Below are 21023 nucleotides of genomic sequence, written 5' to 3'. Positions count from 1 at the left end.
AAAAAATAAAAAAATAAATAGCCTTTCTATGGCCCACTGAACGAGAGAGAAAGGTGGCACACCCAGGAGTCAAAACTGGCACACAAGCTGAAAGGGCAATATTACTCTCCCACTGTTTTTTTATTTTTATTTTCAGGGAGACTTTAGAAACCAAATAATATTAAAAAAACAAAAAAAATAAATAGCCTTTCTATGGCCCACTGAATGAGAGAGAAAGGTGGCACACCCAGGAGTCAAGACTGGCGCACAAGCTGAAAGGGCAATATTACTCTCCCACTGTTTTTTTTTTTTTTTTTTCAGGGAGACTTTAGAAACCAAATAATATTAAAAAAACAAAAAAAATAAATAGCCTTTCTATGGCCCACTGAATGAGAGAGAAAGGTGGCACACCCAGGAGTCAAGACTGGCGCACAAGCTGAAAGGGCAATATTACTCTCCCACTGTTTTTTTTATGTTTTTTTTTTTTTCAGGGAGACTTTAGAAACCAAATAATATTAAAAAAAACAAAAAAATAAATAGCCTTTCTATGGCCCACTGAATGAGAGAGAGAGGTGGCACACCCAGGAGTCAAAACTGGCACACAAGCTGAAAGGGCAATATTACTCTCCCACTGTTTTTTTATTTTTATTTTCAGGGAGACTTTAGAAACCAAATAATATAAAAAAAAAATAAAAAAATAAATAGCCTTTCTATGGCCCACTGAACGAGAGAGAAAGGTGGCACACCCAGGAGTCAAAACTGGCACACAAGCTGAAAGGGCAATATTACTCTCCCACTGTTTTTTTATTTTTATTTTCAGGGAGACTTTAGAAACCAAATAATATTAAAAAAACAAAAAAAATAAATAGCCTTTCTATGGCCCACTGAATGAGAGAGAAAGGTGGCACACCCAGGAGTCAAGACTGGCGCACAAGCTGAAAGGGCAATATTACTCTCCCACTGTTTTTTTTTTTTTTTTTTCAGGGAGACTTTAGAAACCAAATAATATTAAAAAAACAAAAAAAATAAATAGCCTTTCTATGGCCCACTGAATGAGAGAGAAAGGTGGCACACCCAGGAGTCAAGACTGGCGCACAAGCTGAAAGGGCAATATTACTCTCCCACTGTTTTTTTTATGTTTTTTTTTTTTTCAGGGAGACTTTAGAAACCAAATAATATTAAAAAAAACAAAAAAATAAATAGCCTTTCTATGGCCCACTGAATGAGAGAGAGAGGTGGCACACCCAGGAGTCAAGACTGGCGCACAAGCTGAAAGGGCAATATTACTCTCCCACTGTTTTTTTATTTTTATTTTCAGGGAGACTTTAGAAACCAAATAATATAAAAAAAAAATAAAAAAATAAATAGCCTTTCTATGGCCCACTGAACGAGAGAGAAAGGTGGCACACCCAGGAGTCAAAACTGGCACACAAGCTGAAAGGGCAATATTACTCTCCCACTGTTTTTTTATTTTTATTTTCAGGGAGACTTTAGAAACCAAATAATATAAAAAAAAAATAAAAAAATAAATAGCCTTTCTATGGCCCACTGAACGAGAGAGAAAGGTGGCACACCCAGGAGTCAAAACTGGCACACAAGCTGAAAGGGCAATATTACTCTCCCACTGTTTTTTTATTTTTATTTTCAGGGAGACTTTAGAAACCAAATAATATAAAAAAAAAATAAAAAAATAAATAGCCTTTCTATGGCCCACTGAACGAGAGAGAAAGGTGGCACACCCAGGAGTCAAAACTGGCACACAAGCTGAAAGGGCAATATTACTCTCCCACTGTTTTTTTATTTTTATTTTCAGGGAGACTTTAGAAACCAAATAATATTTAAAAAAAATAAATAAATAAATAGCCTTTCTATGGCCCACTGAATGAGAGAGAAAGGTGGCACACCCAGGAGTCAAGACTGGCACACAAGCTGAAAGGGCAATATTACTCTCCCACTGTTTTTTTTAGGTATTTTTTGTTTTTTCAGGGAGACTTTAGAAACCAAATAATATTAAAAAAACAAAAAAAATAAATAGCCTTTCTATGGCCCACTGAATGAGAGAGAGAGGTGGCACACCCAGGAGTCAAGACTGGCACACAAGCTGAAAGGGCAATATTACTCTCCCACTGTTTTTTTAGGTATTTTTTGTTTTTTCAGGGAGACTTTAGAAACCAAATAATATTAAAAAAAAAATTAAAATAAATAGGCTTTCTATAGCCCACTGAATGAGAGATAGCACACACAGCAGTGGCACACAAGCCCTGACTGAGGCCAATATTTTTCTCCCACTGATTGATGTAGTGTTTTTGTGTTGAGGTAGATTTTAGAACACAAATCAAAGAAAAAAAAATGCTTTCTATGGCCCACTGAATGAGAGAGAGGTGGCACACCCAGGAGTCAAGACTGGCACACAAGCTGAAAGGGCAATATTACTCTCCCACTGTTTTTTTATGTATTTTTTGTTTTTTAAGGGAGACTTTAGAAACCCAATAATATTTTTTTAAAAAAATAGATAGGCTTTCTATGGCCCACTGAATGAGAGGGAGAGAGGTGGCACACCCAGGAGTCAAGACTGGCACACAAGCTGAAAGGGCAATATTACTCTCCCACTGTTTTTTTATGTATTTTTTGTTCTTTAAGGGAGACTTTAGAAACCCAATAATATTTTACAAAAAAAATAAATAGGCTTTCTATGGCCCACTGAATGAGAGGGAGAGAGGTGGCACACCCAGGAGTCAAGACTGGCACACAAGCTGAAAGGGCAATATTACTCTCCCACTGTTTTTTTAGGTTTTTTTTTTTTCAGGGAGACTTTAGAAACCAAATAATATTAAAAAAAATAATAAATAAATAGGCTTTCTATAGCCCACTGAATGAGAGATAGCACACACAGCAGTGGCACACAAGCCCTGACTGAGGCCAATATTTTTCTCCCACTGATTGATGTAGTGTTTTTGTGTTGAGGTAGAATTTAGAACACAAATCACGGAAAAAATAAATAGGCTTTCTATGGCCCACTCAGTGAGAGATGGCACACACAGGGATGGCACTGTAGCAGAAATGCCAATCTTAATCTCCCACAAAAAAAACAAAAAAAAAACAGGGACTGTCCTACAATTACTATCTCCCTGCAGTAATTAAGCCAGGTATGGCAGGCAGCAATAGGAGTGGACTGATGCACAAATTAAATAAAAAGTGTGGACAAACAAAAAAGATAGCTGTGCAGAAAGGAAGGAACAAGAGGATATGTGCTTTGAAAAAAGCAGTTGGTTTCCACAGTGGCGTACACACAGCAATACAGCTATCACGGAGCCTTCTACGGCAGCCCAATGAGCTACAGCGCTGAGGGGAAAAAAAAAAAAAAATAGCTTCCACAGTCCCTGCACACCGAAGGTGGTGTTGGACAGTGGAAATCGCTGCAGCACAAGCGGTTTGGTGGTTAGTGGACCCTGCCTAACGCTCTCCCTGCTTCTGACGAAGCGGCAGCAACCTGTCCCTAAGCTCAGATCAGCAGCAGTGAGATGGCGGTCGGCGGGAACGCCCCTTTATAGCCCCTGTGACGCCGCAGACAGCAAGCCAATCACTGCAATGCCCTTCTCTAAGATGGTGGGGACCAGGATCTATGTCATCACGCTGCCCACACTCTGCGTTCACCTTCATTGGCTGAGAAATGGCGCTTTTCGCGTCATTGAAACGCGACTTTGGCGCGAAAGTCGCGTACCGCATGGCCGACAAGCACAGGGGTCGGATCGGGTTTCATGAGACGCCGACTTAGCCAAAAGTCGGCGACTTTTGAAAATGATCGACCCGTTTCGCTCAACCCTAACCACAAGTAGTCAAAATAAACATCTCAAAGTACTGATCAAAATTTTACCCAAACAATATCCACTCTATGTATAATTAACCATACATGAAAATCGAATAGCTAACTAATAACAAATAGCTAACTGCCATATATGAAAATCGAATAGCTAACTAATAACTAACAGCTAACTGCCATACATGAAAATCGAATAGCTAATAACTAATAGCTAACTGCAGACTAACTTGAGTCCGGTGAGTCCAGGCTGGAACTTCAGACTTAAATAAGTTGTCCACTACAATAATTTTTTTTTTTTCATAAATCTTGCAATTATGTGCTACTGAAAACATCCACTGTCTTTATTTTAGCAATATTACCTTTTATCATGCTGTAGCAGCACATCTTCAGTGCTGGATCTAGCTCTCATGGGGTTAATCGACAACTTCCTTTCTCCTGAGTTATTGTGCTCTAATACTACAAGTTCCATGATGCATTGCACTGCCACTAAGCAGGAACCTCCTCTAGCTTCAAAAAGATTTGTGATGTCATTTCTGTCCAACCTCCTCTTTTACATTTGTCCAACGCACACTCCATTACACACAGATGTCTCTCTCTAACATCATGTCCTCCCTCTATCTGAAACTGAACCTGTCAAAAACTGAACTCCTCGTGTTCTCTCCCTCTACTAACCTACCTTTGCCTGACATTGCCATCTCCGTGTGCGGTTCCACCATTACTCCAAAGCAACATGCCCGCTGCCTTGGGGTCATCCTTGATTCCGAGCTTTCATTCATCCCCCACATCCGATCACTGGCTCGCTCTTCCTATCTGCATCTCAAAAACATTTCTAGAATTCGCCCTTTTTTTACTTTCGACTCTGCAAAAACTCTTACTGTCTCACTTATTCATTCTCGTCTGGACTATTGTAACTCTCTACTAATCGGCCTCCCTCTTACCAAACTCTCCCCGCTCCAATCTGTCCTGAATGCTGCTGCCGGGATCATATGCCTCACCAACCATTACACCGATGCCTCTACCTTGTGCCAGTCATTACACTGGCTACCCATCTACTCCAGAATCCAGTACAAAACTACTACCCTCATCCACAAAGCACTCCATGGCTCAGCACCACCCTACATCTCCTCTCTGGTCTCAGTCTACCACCCTACCCGTGCCCTCCGCTCCGCTAATGACCTCAGGTTAGCATCCTCAATAATCAGAACCTCCCATTCTCGTCTCCAAGACTTTACACGTGCTGCGCCAATTCTTTGGAATGCACTACCCAGGTTAATACGATTAATCCCCAATCCCCACAGTTTTAAGCGTGCCCTAAAAACGCATTTGTTCAGACTGGCCTACCGCCTCAACGCATTAACCTAACTATCCCTGTGTGGCCTAAAAAAAATAAAAAAAATAAATAAATAAAAATAAACATTATCAGGTTCCTCTCATCATGTTCTCATACACTTTATGCAGTTAATAGCCCTCTGTGTCTGTACTGCTACATACTTAGGCAGTTAACTGGTTCATGCAGCTTTACATGAACACCCGAGCCTTACACTATGGCTGGTCCGAACAACTAAAGCAATTGTTACCATCCACCTCTCGTGTCTCCCCTTTTCCTCATAGTTTGTAAGCTTGCGAGCAGGGCCCTCATTCCTCCTGGTATCTGTTTTGAACTGTGATTTCTGTTATGCTGTAATGTCTATTGTCTGTACAAGTCCCCTCTATAAGTTGTAAAGCGCTGCGGAATATGTTGGCGCTATATAAATAAAAATTATTATTATAGATAGATAGATAGATACAGAGATATAGGATGGATAGATAGATACATACAGATATATCTATATATCTATGTCTATTTCCATAGATATGTCCATATCCATGTTTCTAAACCCCCTTCACCCCTGGAGCTTTTTTCGTTTATCTCTCCCCTTCTTTCCAGAGCCATAATGTTTCCATCAATATGGCCATGTGAGGGCTTATCTTTTGCGGGACAAGTTCTACTTTTGAACGACACCATTGGTTTTACCATGTCGTGTAACAGAAAATGTGAAAAAAAAGTCAAAGTGCGATGAAATTGCAAAAAAAGTGCAATCCCACACTTGTTTTTTGCTTGGCTTTTTTGCTAGGTTCACTAAATGCTAAGGCTGTGCACACGTTGCGGATTTGATTGCAGATCCGCAGGGTTTTTTGCTGCCCAGAGTTGCATCAAATCCGCAGTGTAGTGCTCAACCAATGTAAGTCTATGGGAGCAGCAGACTTGTTGTGCACATGCTGCGGAAAAAGACACACCGAAACGCAGCTTTTTTTTTTCAGCAGCATATCACTTCTTTTTTTGCCAAACTGCAGCGTTTCTGTACCCATAGACTTTCATTGAGTCGGGCACATCTGCAGCAAAACCGCAGATGTAAAAAAGAGCTGCAGTTTAGATGCGGATGTGGGTCTGAGAAACGCTGCAGTTCGGGAGGAGGGAAGTGTGTGGGCGGTGATGGTGTGCGTGTATGTGTGTGCGGACGGGGTCTGCGGGACTGTTCGGGTGTGTGCGGGACTGTTCGGGTGTGTGCGGGGCTGTGCGGGGGGTCTTTTGGGGTGTGTGCAGGCATCATCTGATGGGACTACAAGTACGCAGCATCCAATTTGCAGCTAATTTGGATGTAATCTGGACAGTGGACACGCACCCTACACTATCCATACATCTATCAATAGATATCTATCCAGATATATCTATAGATAGATATAGGAATAGATAGATGTATGCATCTATAGATCTATCTATATGTAGCTCTGTCTATCCATTTCATCTATCATCTATATGTCTATCTATCTGTGTGTAATTGAGTGTGGGTTGGACAAATGTAAAAGAGGAGGTTGGACAATAATGACATCACAAATCTTTTTTTTGTTCAATAATACATCTTTATTTAGCTTTCAAAAATGCATACAAAAACGCACAAAAAACACGCAAAAACCGCACCAAAAAAAATTAAAAAATGCATCAAAAGCGCGAAAAAACTCCACAAAAAACTGCATCAAAACTGCAGCAAAAACTGCATCAAAACCGCACCAACAACAGCATCAAAACTGCACCAAAAACTGTATCAAAACCCCACCAACAACAGCATCAAAACCGCACCAAAAAACTGCATCAAAACCGCATCAAAACCGCACCAAAAACTGCATCAAAACCGCACCAAAAACGGCATCATAAGGGTATGTGCACACGCTGCGGATTTTGCTGCGGAACCGCAGCGTTTCCGCAGCTGCGGGCCCGCAGTGGTTTCCCATGAGTTTACAGTACAATATAAACCTATGGGAAATGAATTCCGCAGTGTACATGCTGCGGAAAAAACGAGCGGAAACGCATCGGTTTATATTCCGCAGCATGTCATTTCTTTGTGCGGATTGCGCTGCGGGTTTAAACCTGCTCCAATAGAAAACTGCAGGTGTAAATCCGCAGCGGAAACCGCTATAGAAACCGCGATAAATCCGCAGTAATAACCACAGCGGTTTTGCACTGCGGATTTATCAAATCCGCTGCAGAAAATTCCGCAGCGAAATCCGCAGCGTGGGCACATGGCCTAAACGCACAAAAAACTGCTTCAAAACCGCACCAAACACTGCATCAAAACCACACCAAATACTGCATCAAAACCGCACCAAATACTGCATCAAAAGTTCGCCAAAAACTGCATAAAAAAGCATCAAAAACCTGATTCAAAACCACGCAAAAAAGCACCAAATACTGCAGCAAAAACTGAATCAAAACCGCGCAAAAACCGCACCAAAAACTGCATCAAAACTGCTCCAAATATTGCATCAAAAATGCACCAAAAATGCATCAAACCCTCACCAAGAACTGTATCAAAAACTGCAGCAAAACGGCACCAAAAACAGCATCAAAACCGCACCAACAACAGCATCAAAACCGCACCAAATACTGCATCATAACCGCACCAAAAACTGCATCAAAACAGCACCAAATACTGCATCAAAACCACACCAAATACTGCATCAAAACTGCACCAAAAACTGAATCAAAACCGCACCAAAAACAGCATCAAAACCGCACCAAAAACTGCATCAAAACCGCACCAAAAACTGCATCATAACCGCACCAAAAACTGTATCAAAACTGAATCAAAAACTGCATCAAAACTTCACCAAAAACTGCATAAAAAAGCATCAAAAACCTGAATCAAAACCACGCAAAAAACCGCACCAAATACTGCAGCAAAACCACACAAAAAACCCGCATGAAAACCACGCAAAAAATATGAAAAAAACGTGAAAAAAATGCATAAAAAACGCAGCTGCGTTTTCAGCAAGGAGATGCAGATTTTGTGCAGAAAATGCGGAACCCAAATCTGCAACGTGTGCACATAGCATAAAATTGACCTGCCATTATGATTTTCCAGGTCATTACGAGTTCATAGACACCAAACACGTGTAGATTATTTTTTATCTAAGTGGTAAAAAAAAATTCAAAACTTTGCTAAAAAGAAATAAAATAATTGCGCCGTTTTCCGATACCCGTAGCTTCTATATTTTCTGAGATATTGGGTCGGGTGAGGGCTAATTTTTTGCTCGCCGAGCTGACGTTTTTAATGATACCACTTTTGTGCAGATACGTTCTTTTGATTGCCCATTATTGCATTTTGATGCAATGTCGCGGCGACCAAAAAAACATAATTTTTTTTGTTGTAATGAAAACAACTGACATGTTGCTCACCGCCGAAGCCCACCTCAAAGCGTGGGGATAATGCCAGCTAATGTACTATTCCGTCAGCTGGCAGAAAGGGGTTAATGAACAATATGTTTCAGTTAAAAAAAAACGAAGAAAAAAAAATATGGCGTGGGCTCCCGCGAAATTTTCTGCGCCAGAGGGGGAAAGCCGACAGCCGAGGGCCAATATTTGTAGCCTTGTTGTGAATTTGGTTTTTGGGCTCCTCCGGTGGTCACTGGTGGTACTGGACTTGTGTGCTTCACCTTCTCTGTTCACCTGTTTCCATCAGGATGTGGGAGTTTTCTATTTAGCCTTGCTCCTCAGTCATTCCTATGCCGGCCATCAATGTAACCAGAAGCCTTTCTGTTGCATGTTCCTGCTACTAGTCAACTATCAGCTAAGTTGGACTTTTGTCCTATGTTTGTTTGCATTTTTGTTCCAGTTCTCAGTGATTGATTATTTCTGTGGCTGGAAGCTCTTGTGAGCTGAAATTGCCACTCTGGTATCATGAGTTGATATTAGAGTCTTAAAGTAATTTCAGGATGGTTTTTTGTAAGGGTTTTCAGTTGACCGTGAAGTTCCCTTTTCTGTCTTCTTCTATCTAGTAAGCGGACCTCCCTTTGCTGAACCTATCATCATACTACGTTTGTCAATTTCCTCTGCATTCACCGACAATATATGTGGAAGGCTTCTGTCTGCCTTTGGGGAAAAATTTCTCTAGAGGTAAGCCAGGTCTGTACTTTCCTCTGCTAGGGTTATTTAGTCCTCCGGCTGGTGCTGGGCGTCTAGGGATAAAAACGTAGGCACGCTACCCGGCCACTGCTAGTTGTGCGATAGGTTTAGCTCACGGTCAGCTCGAGATTCCATCTTCCAAGAGCTAGTCTGTATTTATGTTCTCTTGCCATTAGGGAACCATGACAGTATGGCCGGCCAAGGGTTAAAATAATTGGCAGAAGAAAGGAGAGAAAAAGAAGTCTGCAGGAAATTTTTTTTTTTTTTTGGTAGAGTTTGCTCTATAGTTGAATCACTAGCATCCCTGTGTATATTGCAGCCTTCGTCTCTCTCTCCTTCTAATCCTTGAATGGCTCTGATCTCACCTGATTAAAATGGATCCTCAGAGTTTGGCTACAGGTTTGAATAATCTCGCTACGAAGGTTCAAAGTTTGCAGGATTTTGTTATTCATGCTCCTGTATCTGAACCTAGAATTCCTTTACCTGAATTTTTCTCCGGGGATAGATCTCGCTTTCAGAATTTCAAACATAATTGTAAATTGTTTTTGTCTCTGAGATCTCGCTCCGCTGGAGATCCCGCACAGCAGGTCAGGATTGTAATTTCCTTGCTCCGGGGCGACCCTCAGGATTGGGCATTTGCATTGGCACCAGGGGATCCTGCGTTGCTCAATGTGGATGCGTTTTTTCTGGCCTTGGGGTTGCTTTATGAGGAACCTCATTTAGAGATTCAGGCTGAAAAAGCCTTGATGGCCCTGTCTCAAGGGCAAGATGAAGCTGAAATATACTGCCAAAAATTTCGTAAATGGTCTGTGCTCACTCAGTGGAATGAGTGCGCCCTGGCGGCGAATTTCAGAGAGGGTCTCTCTGATGCCGTAAAGGATGTTATGGTGGGGTTCCCTGTGCCTACAGGTCTGGATGAGTCCATGACAATGGCTATTCAGATTGATCGGCGTTTGCGGGAGCGCAAACCTGTGCACCATTTGGCGGTGTCTACTGAGAAGGCGCCAGAGAATATGCAATGTGATAGAATTCTGTCCAGAAGCGAACGGCAGAATTTTAGGCGAAAAAATGGGTTGTGCTTCTATTGTGGTGATTCAACTCATGTTATATCAGCATGCTCTAAACGTACTAAGAAGGTTGATAAGTCTGTTTCAATTGGCACTTTACAGTCTAAGTTTATTCTGTCTGTGACCCTGATTTGTTCTTTATCATCAATTACCGCGGACGCCTATGTCGACTCTGGCGCCGCTTTGAGTCTGATGGATTGGTCCTTTGCCAAGCGCTGTGGGTATGATTTAGAGCCTCTGGAAGTTCCTATACCTCTGAAGGGTATTGACTCCACGCCATTGGCTAGTAATAAACCACAATACTGGACACAAGTAACTATGCGTATTAATCCGGACCACCAGGAGATTATTCGCTTCCTTGTGTTGTTTAATCTACATGATGTGTTGGTGCTTGGATTGCCATGGCTGCAATCTCATAACCCAGTCCTCGACTGGAAAGCTATGTCTGTGTTAAGCTGGGGATGTCAGGGGGCTCATGGGGACGTACCTTTGGTTTCCATTTCGTCATCTATTCCCTCTGAGATTCCGGAATTTTTATCTGATTATCGTGACATTTTTGAGGAGCCTAAGCTTGGTTCACTACCTCCGCACAGAGATTGCGATTGTACCATAGATTTGATTCCGGGCAGTAAATTCCCTAAGGGTCGTTTATTTAATCTATCTGTGCCTGAACATGCTGCTATGCGTGAATATATTAAAGAGTCCTTGGAAAAGGGACATATTCGTCCTTCATCATCTCCCTTAGGAGCCGGTTTTTTCTTTGTATCTAAAAAAGATGGCTCCTTGAGGCCATGTATTGATTATCGGCTTTTGAATAAAATCACGGTTAAATATCAGTATCCTTTGCCACTACTGACTGATTTGTTTGCTCGAATAAAGGGGGCCAAGTGGTTCTCTAAGATTGATCTTCGTGGGGCGTATAATTTAGTGCGAATTAAGCAGGGGGATGAGTGGAAAACTGCATTTAATACGCCCGAGGGCCACTTTGAGTATTTAGTAATGCCTTTTGGTCTTTCAAATGCCCCTTCAGTCTTTCAGTCCTTTATGCATGACATTTTCCGTGAATATTTGGATAAATTTATGATTGTGTATCTTGATGATATTTTGATTTTTTCGGATGACTGGGACTCTCATGTCCAACAGGTCAGGAGGGTTTTTCAGGTTTTGCGGTCTAATTCCTTGTGTGTGAAGGGTTCTAAGTGTGTGTTTGGGGTTCAAAAGATCTCTTTTTTGGGGTACATTTTTTCCCCCTCTTCCATTGAGATGGATCCTGTCAAGGTTCAGGCTATTTGTGATTGGACGCAACCCTCTTCTCTTAAGAGCCTTCAGAAATTTTTGGGCTTTGCTAATTTTTATCGTCGATTTATAACTGGTTTTTCTGATGTTGCTAAACCGTTGACTGATTTGACTAAAAAGGGTGCTGATGTTGCTGATTGGTCCCCTGCTGCTGTGGAAGCCTTTCGGGAGCTTAAGCGCCGCTTTTCTTCCGCCCCTGTGTTGCGTCAGCCTGATGTTGCTCTTCCTTTTCAGGTTGAGGTCGACGCTTCTGAAATCGGAGCTGGGGCGGTTTTGTCGCAGAAAAGCTCCGACTGCTCCGTGATGAGACCTTGTGCGTTCTTTTCTCGAAAATTTTCGCCCGCCGAGCGAAATTACGATATTGGTAATCGGGAGCTCTTGGCTATGAAGTGGGCTTTTGAGGAGTGGCGTCATTGGCTAGAGGGGGCTAGACATCAGGTGGTGGTATTGACCGACCACAAGAATTTGATTTATCTTGAGTCTGCCAGGCGCCTGAATCCTAGACAGGCGCGCTGGTCGTTATTTTTCTCTCGATTTAATTTTGTGGTTTCTTACCTACCGGGTTCCAAGAATGTGAAGGCGGATGCCCTTTCTAGGAGTTTTGAGCCTGATTCCCCTGGTAATTCTGAACCTACAGGTATCCTTAGGGAGGGAGTGATATTGTCTGCTGTCTCCCCAGACCTGCGACGGGCCTTGCAGGAGTTTCAGGCGGATAGACCTGATCGTTGCCCGCCTGGTAGACTGTTTGTTCCTGATGATTGGACCAGTAGAGTCATCTCGGAGGTCCATTCTTCTGCATTGGCAGGTCATCCTGGAATCTTTGGTACCAGGGATTTGGTGGCTAGGTCCTTCTGGTGGCCTTCCCTGTCGCGAGATGTGCGAGGTTTTGTGCAGTCTTGTGATGTTTGTGCTCGGGCCAAGCCTTGTTGTTCTCGGGCTAGTGGATTGTTGTTATCCTTGCCTATTCCGAAGAGGCCTTGGACTCACATCTCGATGGATTTTATTTCTGATCTCCCTGTTTCTCAGAAAATGTCTGTCATCTGGGTGGTGTGTGACCGTTTCTCTAAGATGGTCCATTTGGTTCCCTTGCCTAAATTGCCTTCCTCATCCGAGTTGGTTCCTCTGTTTTTTCAGAATGTGGTTCGCTTGCATGGTATTCCGGAGAATATCGTTTCTGACAGGGGGACTCGATTCGTGTCTAGATTTTGGCGGGCGTTCTGTGCTAGGATGGGCATTGATTTGTCTTTTTCGTCTGCTTTCCATCCTCAGACTAATGGCCAGACCGAGCGAACTAATCAGACCTTGGAGACTTATTTGAGGTGTTTTGTGTCTGCGGATCAGGATGATTGGGTTGCCTTTTTGCCGTTGGCGGAGTTTGCCCTCAATAATCGGGCTAGTTCTGCCACCTTGGTTTCTCCTTTTTTCTGTAATTCGGGGTTTCATCCTCGTTTTTCTTCCGGTCAGGTGGAGTCTTCGGATTGTCCTGGAGTGGATGCTGTGGTGGAGAGGTTGCATCAGATTTGGGGGCAGGTGATGGACAATTTGGAGTTGTCCCAGGAGAAGACTCAGCATTTTGCTAACCGCCGTCGTCGTGTTGGTCCTCGTCTTAGTGTTGGGGACTTGGTGTGGTTGTCTTCTCGTTTTGTCCCTATGAGGGTTTCTTCTCCCAAGTTTAAGCCTCAGTTCATCGGCCCGTACAAGATATTGGAGATTCTTAACCCTGTGTCCTTTCGTTTGGACCTTCCTGCATCTTTTTCTATTCATAATGTCTTCCATCGGTCATTATTGCGCAGGTATGAGGTACCGGTTGTGCCTTCCGTTGAGCCTCCTGCTCCGGTGTTGGTTGAGGGTGAGTTGGAGTACGTAGTGGAGAAGATCTTGGACTCCCGTGTTTCCAGATGGAAACTTCAGTATCTGGTCAAGTGGAAGGGCTACGGTCAGGAGGATAATTCTTGGGTGACAGCCTCTGATGTTCATGCCTCCGATTTGGTCCGTGCATTTCATAGGGCTCATCCTGATCGTCCTGGTGGTTCTTGTGAGGGTTCGGTGCCCCCTCCTTGAGGGGGGGGTACTGTTGTGAATTTGGTTTTTGGGCTCCTCCGGTGGTCACTGGTGGTACTGGACTTGTGTGCTTCACCTTCTCTGTTCACCTGTTTCCATCAGGATGTGGGAGTTTTCTATTTAGCCTTGCTCCTCAGTCATTCCTATGCCGGCCATCAATGTAACCAGAAGCCTTTCTGTTGCATGTTCCTGCTACTAGTCAACTATCAGCTAAGTTGGACTTTTGTCCTATGTTTGTTTGCATTTTTGTTCCAGTTCTCAGAGATTGATTATTTCTGTGGCTGGAAGCTCTTGTGAGCTGAAATTGCCACTCTGGTATCATGAGTTGATATTAGAGTCTTAAAGTAATTTCAGGATGTTTTTTTGTAAGGGTTTTCAGTTGACCGTGAAGTTCCCTTTTCTGTCTTCTTCTATCTAGTAAGCGGACCTCCCTTTGCTGAACCTATCATCATACTACGTTTGTCAATTTCCTCTGCATTCACCGACAATATATGTGGGGGGCTTCTGTCTGCCTTTGGGGAAAAATTTCTCTAGAGGTAAGCCAGGTCTGTACTTTCCTCTGCTAGGGTTATTTAGTCCTCCGGCTGGCGCTGGGCGTCTAGGGATAAAAACGTAGGCACGCTACCCGGCCACTGCTAGTTGTGCGATAGGTTTAGCTCACGGTCAGCTCGAGATTCCATCTTCCAAGAGCTAGTCTGTATTTATGTTCTCTTGCCATTAGGGAACCATGACATAGCCTGCTATGAATATCAGCCCGCAGCTGTCTGCGTAGCCTTTACTGGCTATTAAAATAGGGGGACCCCCCAAAAAAAATGACGTGGGGTCCCCCTATATTTCATAGCCAGAAAGGCTACGCAGACAGCTGCGGGCTGATATTCATAGCCTAGAGAGGGGCCATGGATATTGGCCCTCCCCCCAGCTACAAATACCAGTCCGCAGCCGCCCCAGAAATGGCGCATCTGTAAGATGCGCCAATTCCGGCACTTAGCCCCTATCTTCCCACTCCGGTGTAGCGGTGGGATATGGGGTAATAAGGGGTTAATGTCACCTTGCTATTGTAAGGTGACATTAAGCCGGGTTAATAACGGAGAGGCGTCAATAAGACGCCTATCCGTTATTAATCCAATAGTATTAAAGGATTAATAAAACACACACACATTAGGAAAAAAGTATTTTAACCCCTTCACCCCCAGAGCTTTTTCCGTTTTTTCGTTTTTGTTTTTCGCTCCCCTACTTCCCAGAACCATAACTTTTTTATTTTTCAGTCAATATGGCCATATGAGGGCTTATTTTTTGCGGGACGAGATGTACTTTTGAACGATACCATTGGTTTTACCATGCCATGTAACAGAAAATGGGAAAAAAATTCCAAGTGTGATGAAATTGCAAAAAAAAGTGCAATCTCAGACTTGTTTTTCGTTTGGCTTTTTTGCTAGGTTCACTAAATGCTAAAACTAACCTGCCATTATGATTCTCCAGGTCATTACGAGTTCATAGACACCTAACATGTCTAGTTTATGTTTTATCTAAGTGGTGGATAAAAATTCCAAAGTTTGCAAAAAAAAAAAAAAAGTGTGCGATTTTCCGATACCCGTAGCGTCTCCAATTTTCGTGATCTGGGGTCAGGTAAGCGCTTCTTTTTTGCATGCCAAGCTGTCATTTTTAATGATACCATTTTGGTGTAGATACGTTCTTTGATCGCCCGTTATTGCACTTTAATGCAATGTCGCGGCGACCAAAAAACCGTAATTTTGGCGTTTTGATTTTTTTTCTCGCTACGCCATTTAGTGGTCAGGTTAATCCTTTGTTTTTATTGATAGATCGGGCGATTCTGAACGCGGTGATACCAAATATGTGTAGGTTTGATTTTTTTTTAATTGTTTTATTTTGATTGGGGCGAAAGGGGGGTGATTTAAACTTTTATATATTTTTTATATTTTTAAACACTTTTTTTTTTTTTTTTTTGGCATGCTTCAATAGCCTCCATAGGAGGCTAAAAGCATGCACTACACGATCGGCTCTGCTACATAGAGGTGAAGTACAGATCACCTCTATGTAGTAGAAATGGTGGTGTACTTTGAGCGCCGACCACAGGGTGGCGCTCAAAGCAATTGGCCATCAACAACCATAGAGGTCTCAAGGAGACCTCTGGTTGTTATGGCAATGCACCGCTGACCCTTGATCATGTGACGGGGGTCAGCGGTGTGAGCACTTCCGGCCGTGCAGCCGGGAGCGCTAGTTAAATGCCGCTGTCAGCGCTTGACGGCGACATTTAACTAGTTAATGGGGGCGGGCGGATCGCGATTCCGCTCGCGCTCATTGCGCACACATGTCAGCTGTACAAAACAGCTGACATATTGCGGCTTTAAGGTGGGCTCACCGCCGGAGCCCACCTTAAAGCAGGGGATCTGCCAGCTAACGTACTATTCCGTCAGCTGGCAGAAAGGGGTTAATATTCTTCATTTAAGCATACTTACCATACTTCGGCGCCTGCAAAAAATGTAAAATAATAAACCGTATACTACCTGTCCACCGTAGTCCAATTAATAACGAGTGTCCCATGACGATCTCCCCTATAGAACAGTGACATCGGGTGATGTCACTGCTCTATAGGACCCTATGTGACACACTGACAGGAGACAATGGCTCCTGCAGTGCATCACTGAGAGGTTACTATAGTTCACTGGTCTCACTTTATGGCAAAAAGCTGCGTGGGAACTTTCTCACACAGCAATGCCAAAAGTGAGACTAGGGACTATTATCTCACAGGGGCGTAGGAATACATTGTGGGGAAAACATTGTGGAAGGATACCTTCCATCATTGTATTCCTGGAGCCCCTGGAGAGCGGTCGCATCAGCTGATGCTCCTGCTCTCCACGGGAGATCGGCGAGGGACACTCGTTTTAATTGGATTTCTGCGGATCAGGGAGTATAGTGTTTGTTTATTATTTTAATATTTTTTACAGGTAACACTGGCTTCGAGGAACAAAGTGACAAGTGATAGTGAGTATGTACTCTATGTTTTATGTACTGTACGTCTGTATGTATGTTGTATGTATGTACTGTATGTATGTACTGTATGTGGCATGTTGCATGTCGTATGTTGCATGTCGTCGCATGTTGCATGTTTCATGTCACATGTTGCATGTCGTCACATGTTGCATGTTCTCGCATGTTGCATGTTGTCGCATGGTGCATGTCGCATATCACATGTCTCATGATGCATGTTGTCGCATGTCACATGTTGTCACATGTCGCATGCCCTCGCATGTTGTATGTCGCATTTCGTCGCATGTCACATGTTGCATGTTGTTGCATGCCGTCGCATGTTGCATGTTGTCGCATGTTGCATGTCGTTGCATGTCGTCGCATGTCACATGTTGCATGTCATTGCATGTCGTCGTATGTTGTCGAATGTTGCATGTCGCCGCATGTCACATGTCGCATGTCGTCGCATGTTGTCGCATGTTGCATGTCGTCGAATGCTGCATGTCGTCGAATGCTGCATGTCGTCGCATGTTGCATGTCACATGTTGTCATATGTCGCATGCTGCCACATGTTGCATTTCGCATGTCATCTCATGTCACATGTCGCATGTCGCATGTTGTCACATGTTGCATGTTGACGCATGTCACATGTCGTTGCATGTCACATGCCGTCACATGTTGTTGCATGTTGCATGTGGCATGTTGCATGTCGTCGCATGTTGCATGTAACATTTTGCATGTCATATGTCGCATTCCCTCTCATGTCGCCACATGTTGCATGTCACATGGTGTATGTTGTATGTCTGTATGTACTGTGTCTGCATGTTGTATGTACTGTATGTCTGTATGTATGTACGTGTGTGTGTGTGTGTGTTGTTTTTTTTTACATTCAACACATTAGCTGGATGATGGGACTACTACTGTCCCATCATTGGCTAATGTGTCACTCACTGTCACTGTAGCAGGCATCGTCCGATAGGACTTGTAGTCCCATCGGACGACGCCTGCACACAGAGACACACACAGCAATGACGCCTGCAGCAGACCCCAGCACGGCCAGCGGACCCACCGCACCGCCCGGCGTAGCCCCACAGCACATCCCGGCGCCGACACATGCCGGCGCAGGCACCGGCAGATGCCGGCACCACGGCACATCTCGGCGCCAACACATCCCGGCGCAGGCACCGGCACATGCCGGCACCACAGCACATCCAAGCATCACGGCACATCCAAGCATCACGGCACATCCCGACGCGGCACAATGGCAAATCCAGGCACAGCACCACGGCACATCCCGCAGACTCCTCTGCGCCCACCCATCCCAGAACACAGCGTTCACATCCCTACCTACTACCTAGCCCTCTGCTGGATGTCCTCATATGAACTCGAGCGTGGGAACTTTTCACAGGCTCCAGTTCATGAGGACATCCAGCAGAGGGCGCATCACCGCAACTCAAGGTAACTACAGGTCACCCTGCTTTCCATTCATTCCCCTGGTTTTTACAGGCAGGTGCGGCTGCATTAACAGGCTTCTGCTTGTAAAATTAGTTAACCCTTTCAGATGGATTTGCAACGTGGGACAGAACGACAGAAGGTATGGAATATTGTTGTTTGTTTTTTTTTTACTTTGTTTCAGGTGACAAGGGTCTTCAGGTGGATTAAGAGTCTAATAAAATATTACAACAACATCTGTCTTTATTTCATTAAAATACTTTGTAATAATGTGTGTTTTCTTAACCATTTCATACTATTGGATTAATAATGGATAGGTGTCATAATTGACGCCTCTCCGTTATTAATCTGGCTTAATGTCACCTTACAATAGCAAGGTGACATTAACCCTTCATTACCCCATATCCCACCGCTACACGGGAGTGGGAAGAGAGTGGCCAAGTGCCAGAATAGGCGCATCTTCCAGATGTGCCTTTTCTGGGGTGGCTGGGGGCAGATGTTTTTAGCCAGGGGGGGGGCCAATAACCATGGACCCTCTCCAGGCTATTAATATCTGCCCTCAGTCACTGGCTTTACCACTCTGGTGGAGAAAATTGTGCGGGAGCCCACGCCAATTTTTTCCGTGATTTAACCCTTTAATTTAATAGCTAGAGGGCCCAAATTTTGCACATACACACTACTAACATTATTAGTGTGGAATATGCAAAAAAAAAGGGATATGAGATGGTCTACTGTATGTAAACCATGTCTCATATCCTGTCGGGTTTGGGAAGGAGATAGCAAAAGCCGGCAATTGAATTGCCGGCTTTTCTCTATAACACCGTTGCGTATTTCTTGCAAGTCACACTGCTGGTTCGTGAGAAATCCATATTTTTCTCGCCCCCATAGACTTTCATTGGCAATTTTTTTGCGCAATACGGTGACAAACGCAGCATGCTGCGATTTTCTACGGCCGTATAATACAGATCCGTAAAATACGGCTGATAGGAGCTGGGCCATAGAGAATCATTGGGCCGTGTGTAATGCGTATTTTACGGACGTATTTTCTTGCGCTCATACGTCTGTAAAACTCGCTAGTGTGACGCCGGCCTAACTGTCCTAAAACCTCTGCCAAACCCGTCACATTTTTGCCCTATGTAATACATTTGTGGTCTTCCCTAGAAATATTAGACACTTTCCCATTCATCTATAAATTAGCTTAATAAACTTGGAACTAAATTAATTAATACAATTGATAATTATCAACGGCTCATTCACACGTTATATTTTCTTATACTAGTGATGATGATATTTTTATTTCTATAGCGCCAACATTTTCTGACCACTTTACAATTAAGCAGGGACATGAACAGACAATAAATATATCACAAAGTGACACAGATCAGCAGGTACAGGAGGAGTGAGGGTCCTGCTCGCAAGCTACAATCTATAAGGAAATAGGGTGGGATGTGCTATCCGTGCTTTTCACAGATAACACTTGTGCCTAAAATAGTGAATGGGGCAGTTCACATGTCCGGGATTGTTTGTAGTCCATACAAAATCATGGAGATATGTTCCATACTGATCCAAACGTCAGAACAAAATTGTCAATGCAAGTCTATGGGTCTGTGTAAAAATCGAACAGAACTGTCATCTTAGTGATGTCCGAGTCCGATCTAAACGTCAGATCAAAATACACATATAGCTCAGCCGTGAGACCACCATCGATCCTGGTCAAGTATCCAACATCTTTGGCTGTGAGGCTATGTGCACACGTCAGGATTTCTTGCAGAAATTTCCTGACCAAAACCGGACATTTTCTGCAAGAAATCCTGTGCGTTTTTTCATGTTTTTCTCGCATTTTTTGTGTGGATTTTTTTGCAGATTTTTCCGGGGGTTCCAAATGCAATAATATGGTGGGAAATCCGCAAAAAATCAGCAAAATTAATGAACATGCTGCGTTTTTTACCGCGATGCATTTTTTTCGTGGGAAAAAAAAGTGACATATGCACAAAAATTGCGGAATGCATTCTAAATGATGGGATGCATATGTATGCGTTTTTATAGCGAAAAAACGCAAAAAATCCGGAAAGTGTGTACATACCCTGAAACAACCCCATATGATCAGGTTTCCTCTACCAAAACTTGACAGTTCCTTCAATGATTGCAGCCATTGGCCCCGTTTTCCCTTGTTTCTTCCAGACCCATTTGCACCCATCAGAGACTAGTCTGTTGCCTTTCAACTCATCGCTCCAAATCACCCATCTTCAATCTTATACTGTCCATTTGTCATACGTTTTTGCAAACTCAAGCCAACGCTTCTCATCACAATAGTGAAGTTGAAGTCTCTCACCTTATTTGCAGCTTCCAGACTTGTGTAACGTCTGCAGGACAATTGATTGATTTTTGTATGGTTATCCTGAGGAAGGAGTCGGTGGAATCTGAAACGCATCAACAATAAACAATACATTTGTGTATAAGACAGCCAAGATGATTGTCTATAAAATGATGGGAGTCTCACGTTGGAAGCAGTAGTGGATGGTGAGATATGGAGCCTGAAAGTCAAAAGGTCAAAACATTGTTACTCTTTTGCTCGTCAGTGTGTTTGTCTTAGGGTATGTGTCCACGGGCCGTTTTACATCCGGAATAGCAGCGGATTGAACGCTGAGCAGAGCCGCAGCATTCAATCTGCCGCGTCCAGATGTTACAGCATAGTGGAGGGGATTTTATGAAATCCCGTCTCTCCACTATGCGTGCTAATACGCACCCGGCGGCCCTGCGATTCCGGACATGCGGCGCGTCTTTTTAGATCGCAGCATGTCCGTTTACCTTGCTGCGCCGCTGCAAGGTAAATCACAGGGCCCTATGTGTGGGGTGCGATGATGCCGGATGTGTGCAATGAACACATCCGGCATCATCGTGTCTCCAGAAGGGGGCGGGG

At 43.6% G+C, this 21023-nt stretch overlaps 1 pseudogene; it reads right to left on the bottom strand.

Annotated features, from left to right (window-relative positions):
• The window catches only part of LOC143786293 (FAST kinase domain-containing protein 1, mitochondrial-like), a 98780-nt pseudogene extending 78045 nt beyond the window's left edge, over positions 1–20735 (bottom strand).
• Between the last annotated feature and the right edge of the window lie 288 nt (positions 20736–21023).

The sequence above is a fragment of the Ranitomeya variabilis genome, chromosome 7 (genome assembly GCF_051348905.1).
Source record: "Ranitomeya variabilis isolate aRanVar5 chromosome 7, aRanVar5.hap1, whole genome shotgun sequence".
NCBI classification, from domain to species: domain Eukaryota; kingdom Metazoa; phylum Chordata; class Amphibia; order Anura; family Dendrobatidae; genus Ranitomeya; species Ranitomeya variabilis.
Note: the sequence above shows the minus strand (reverse complement) of the source record. Positions and strands in the feature narration are given on the sequence as shown.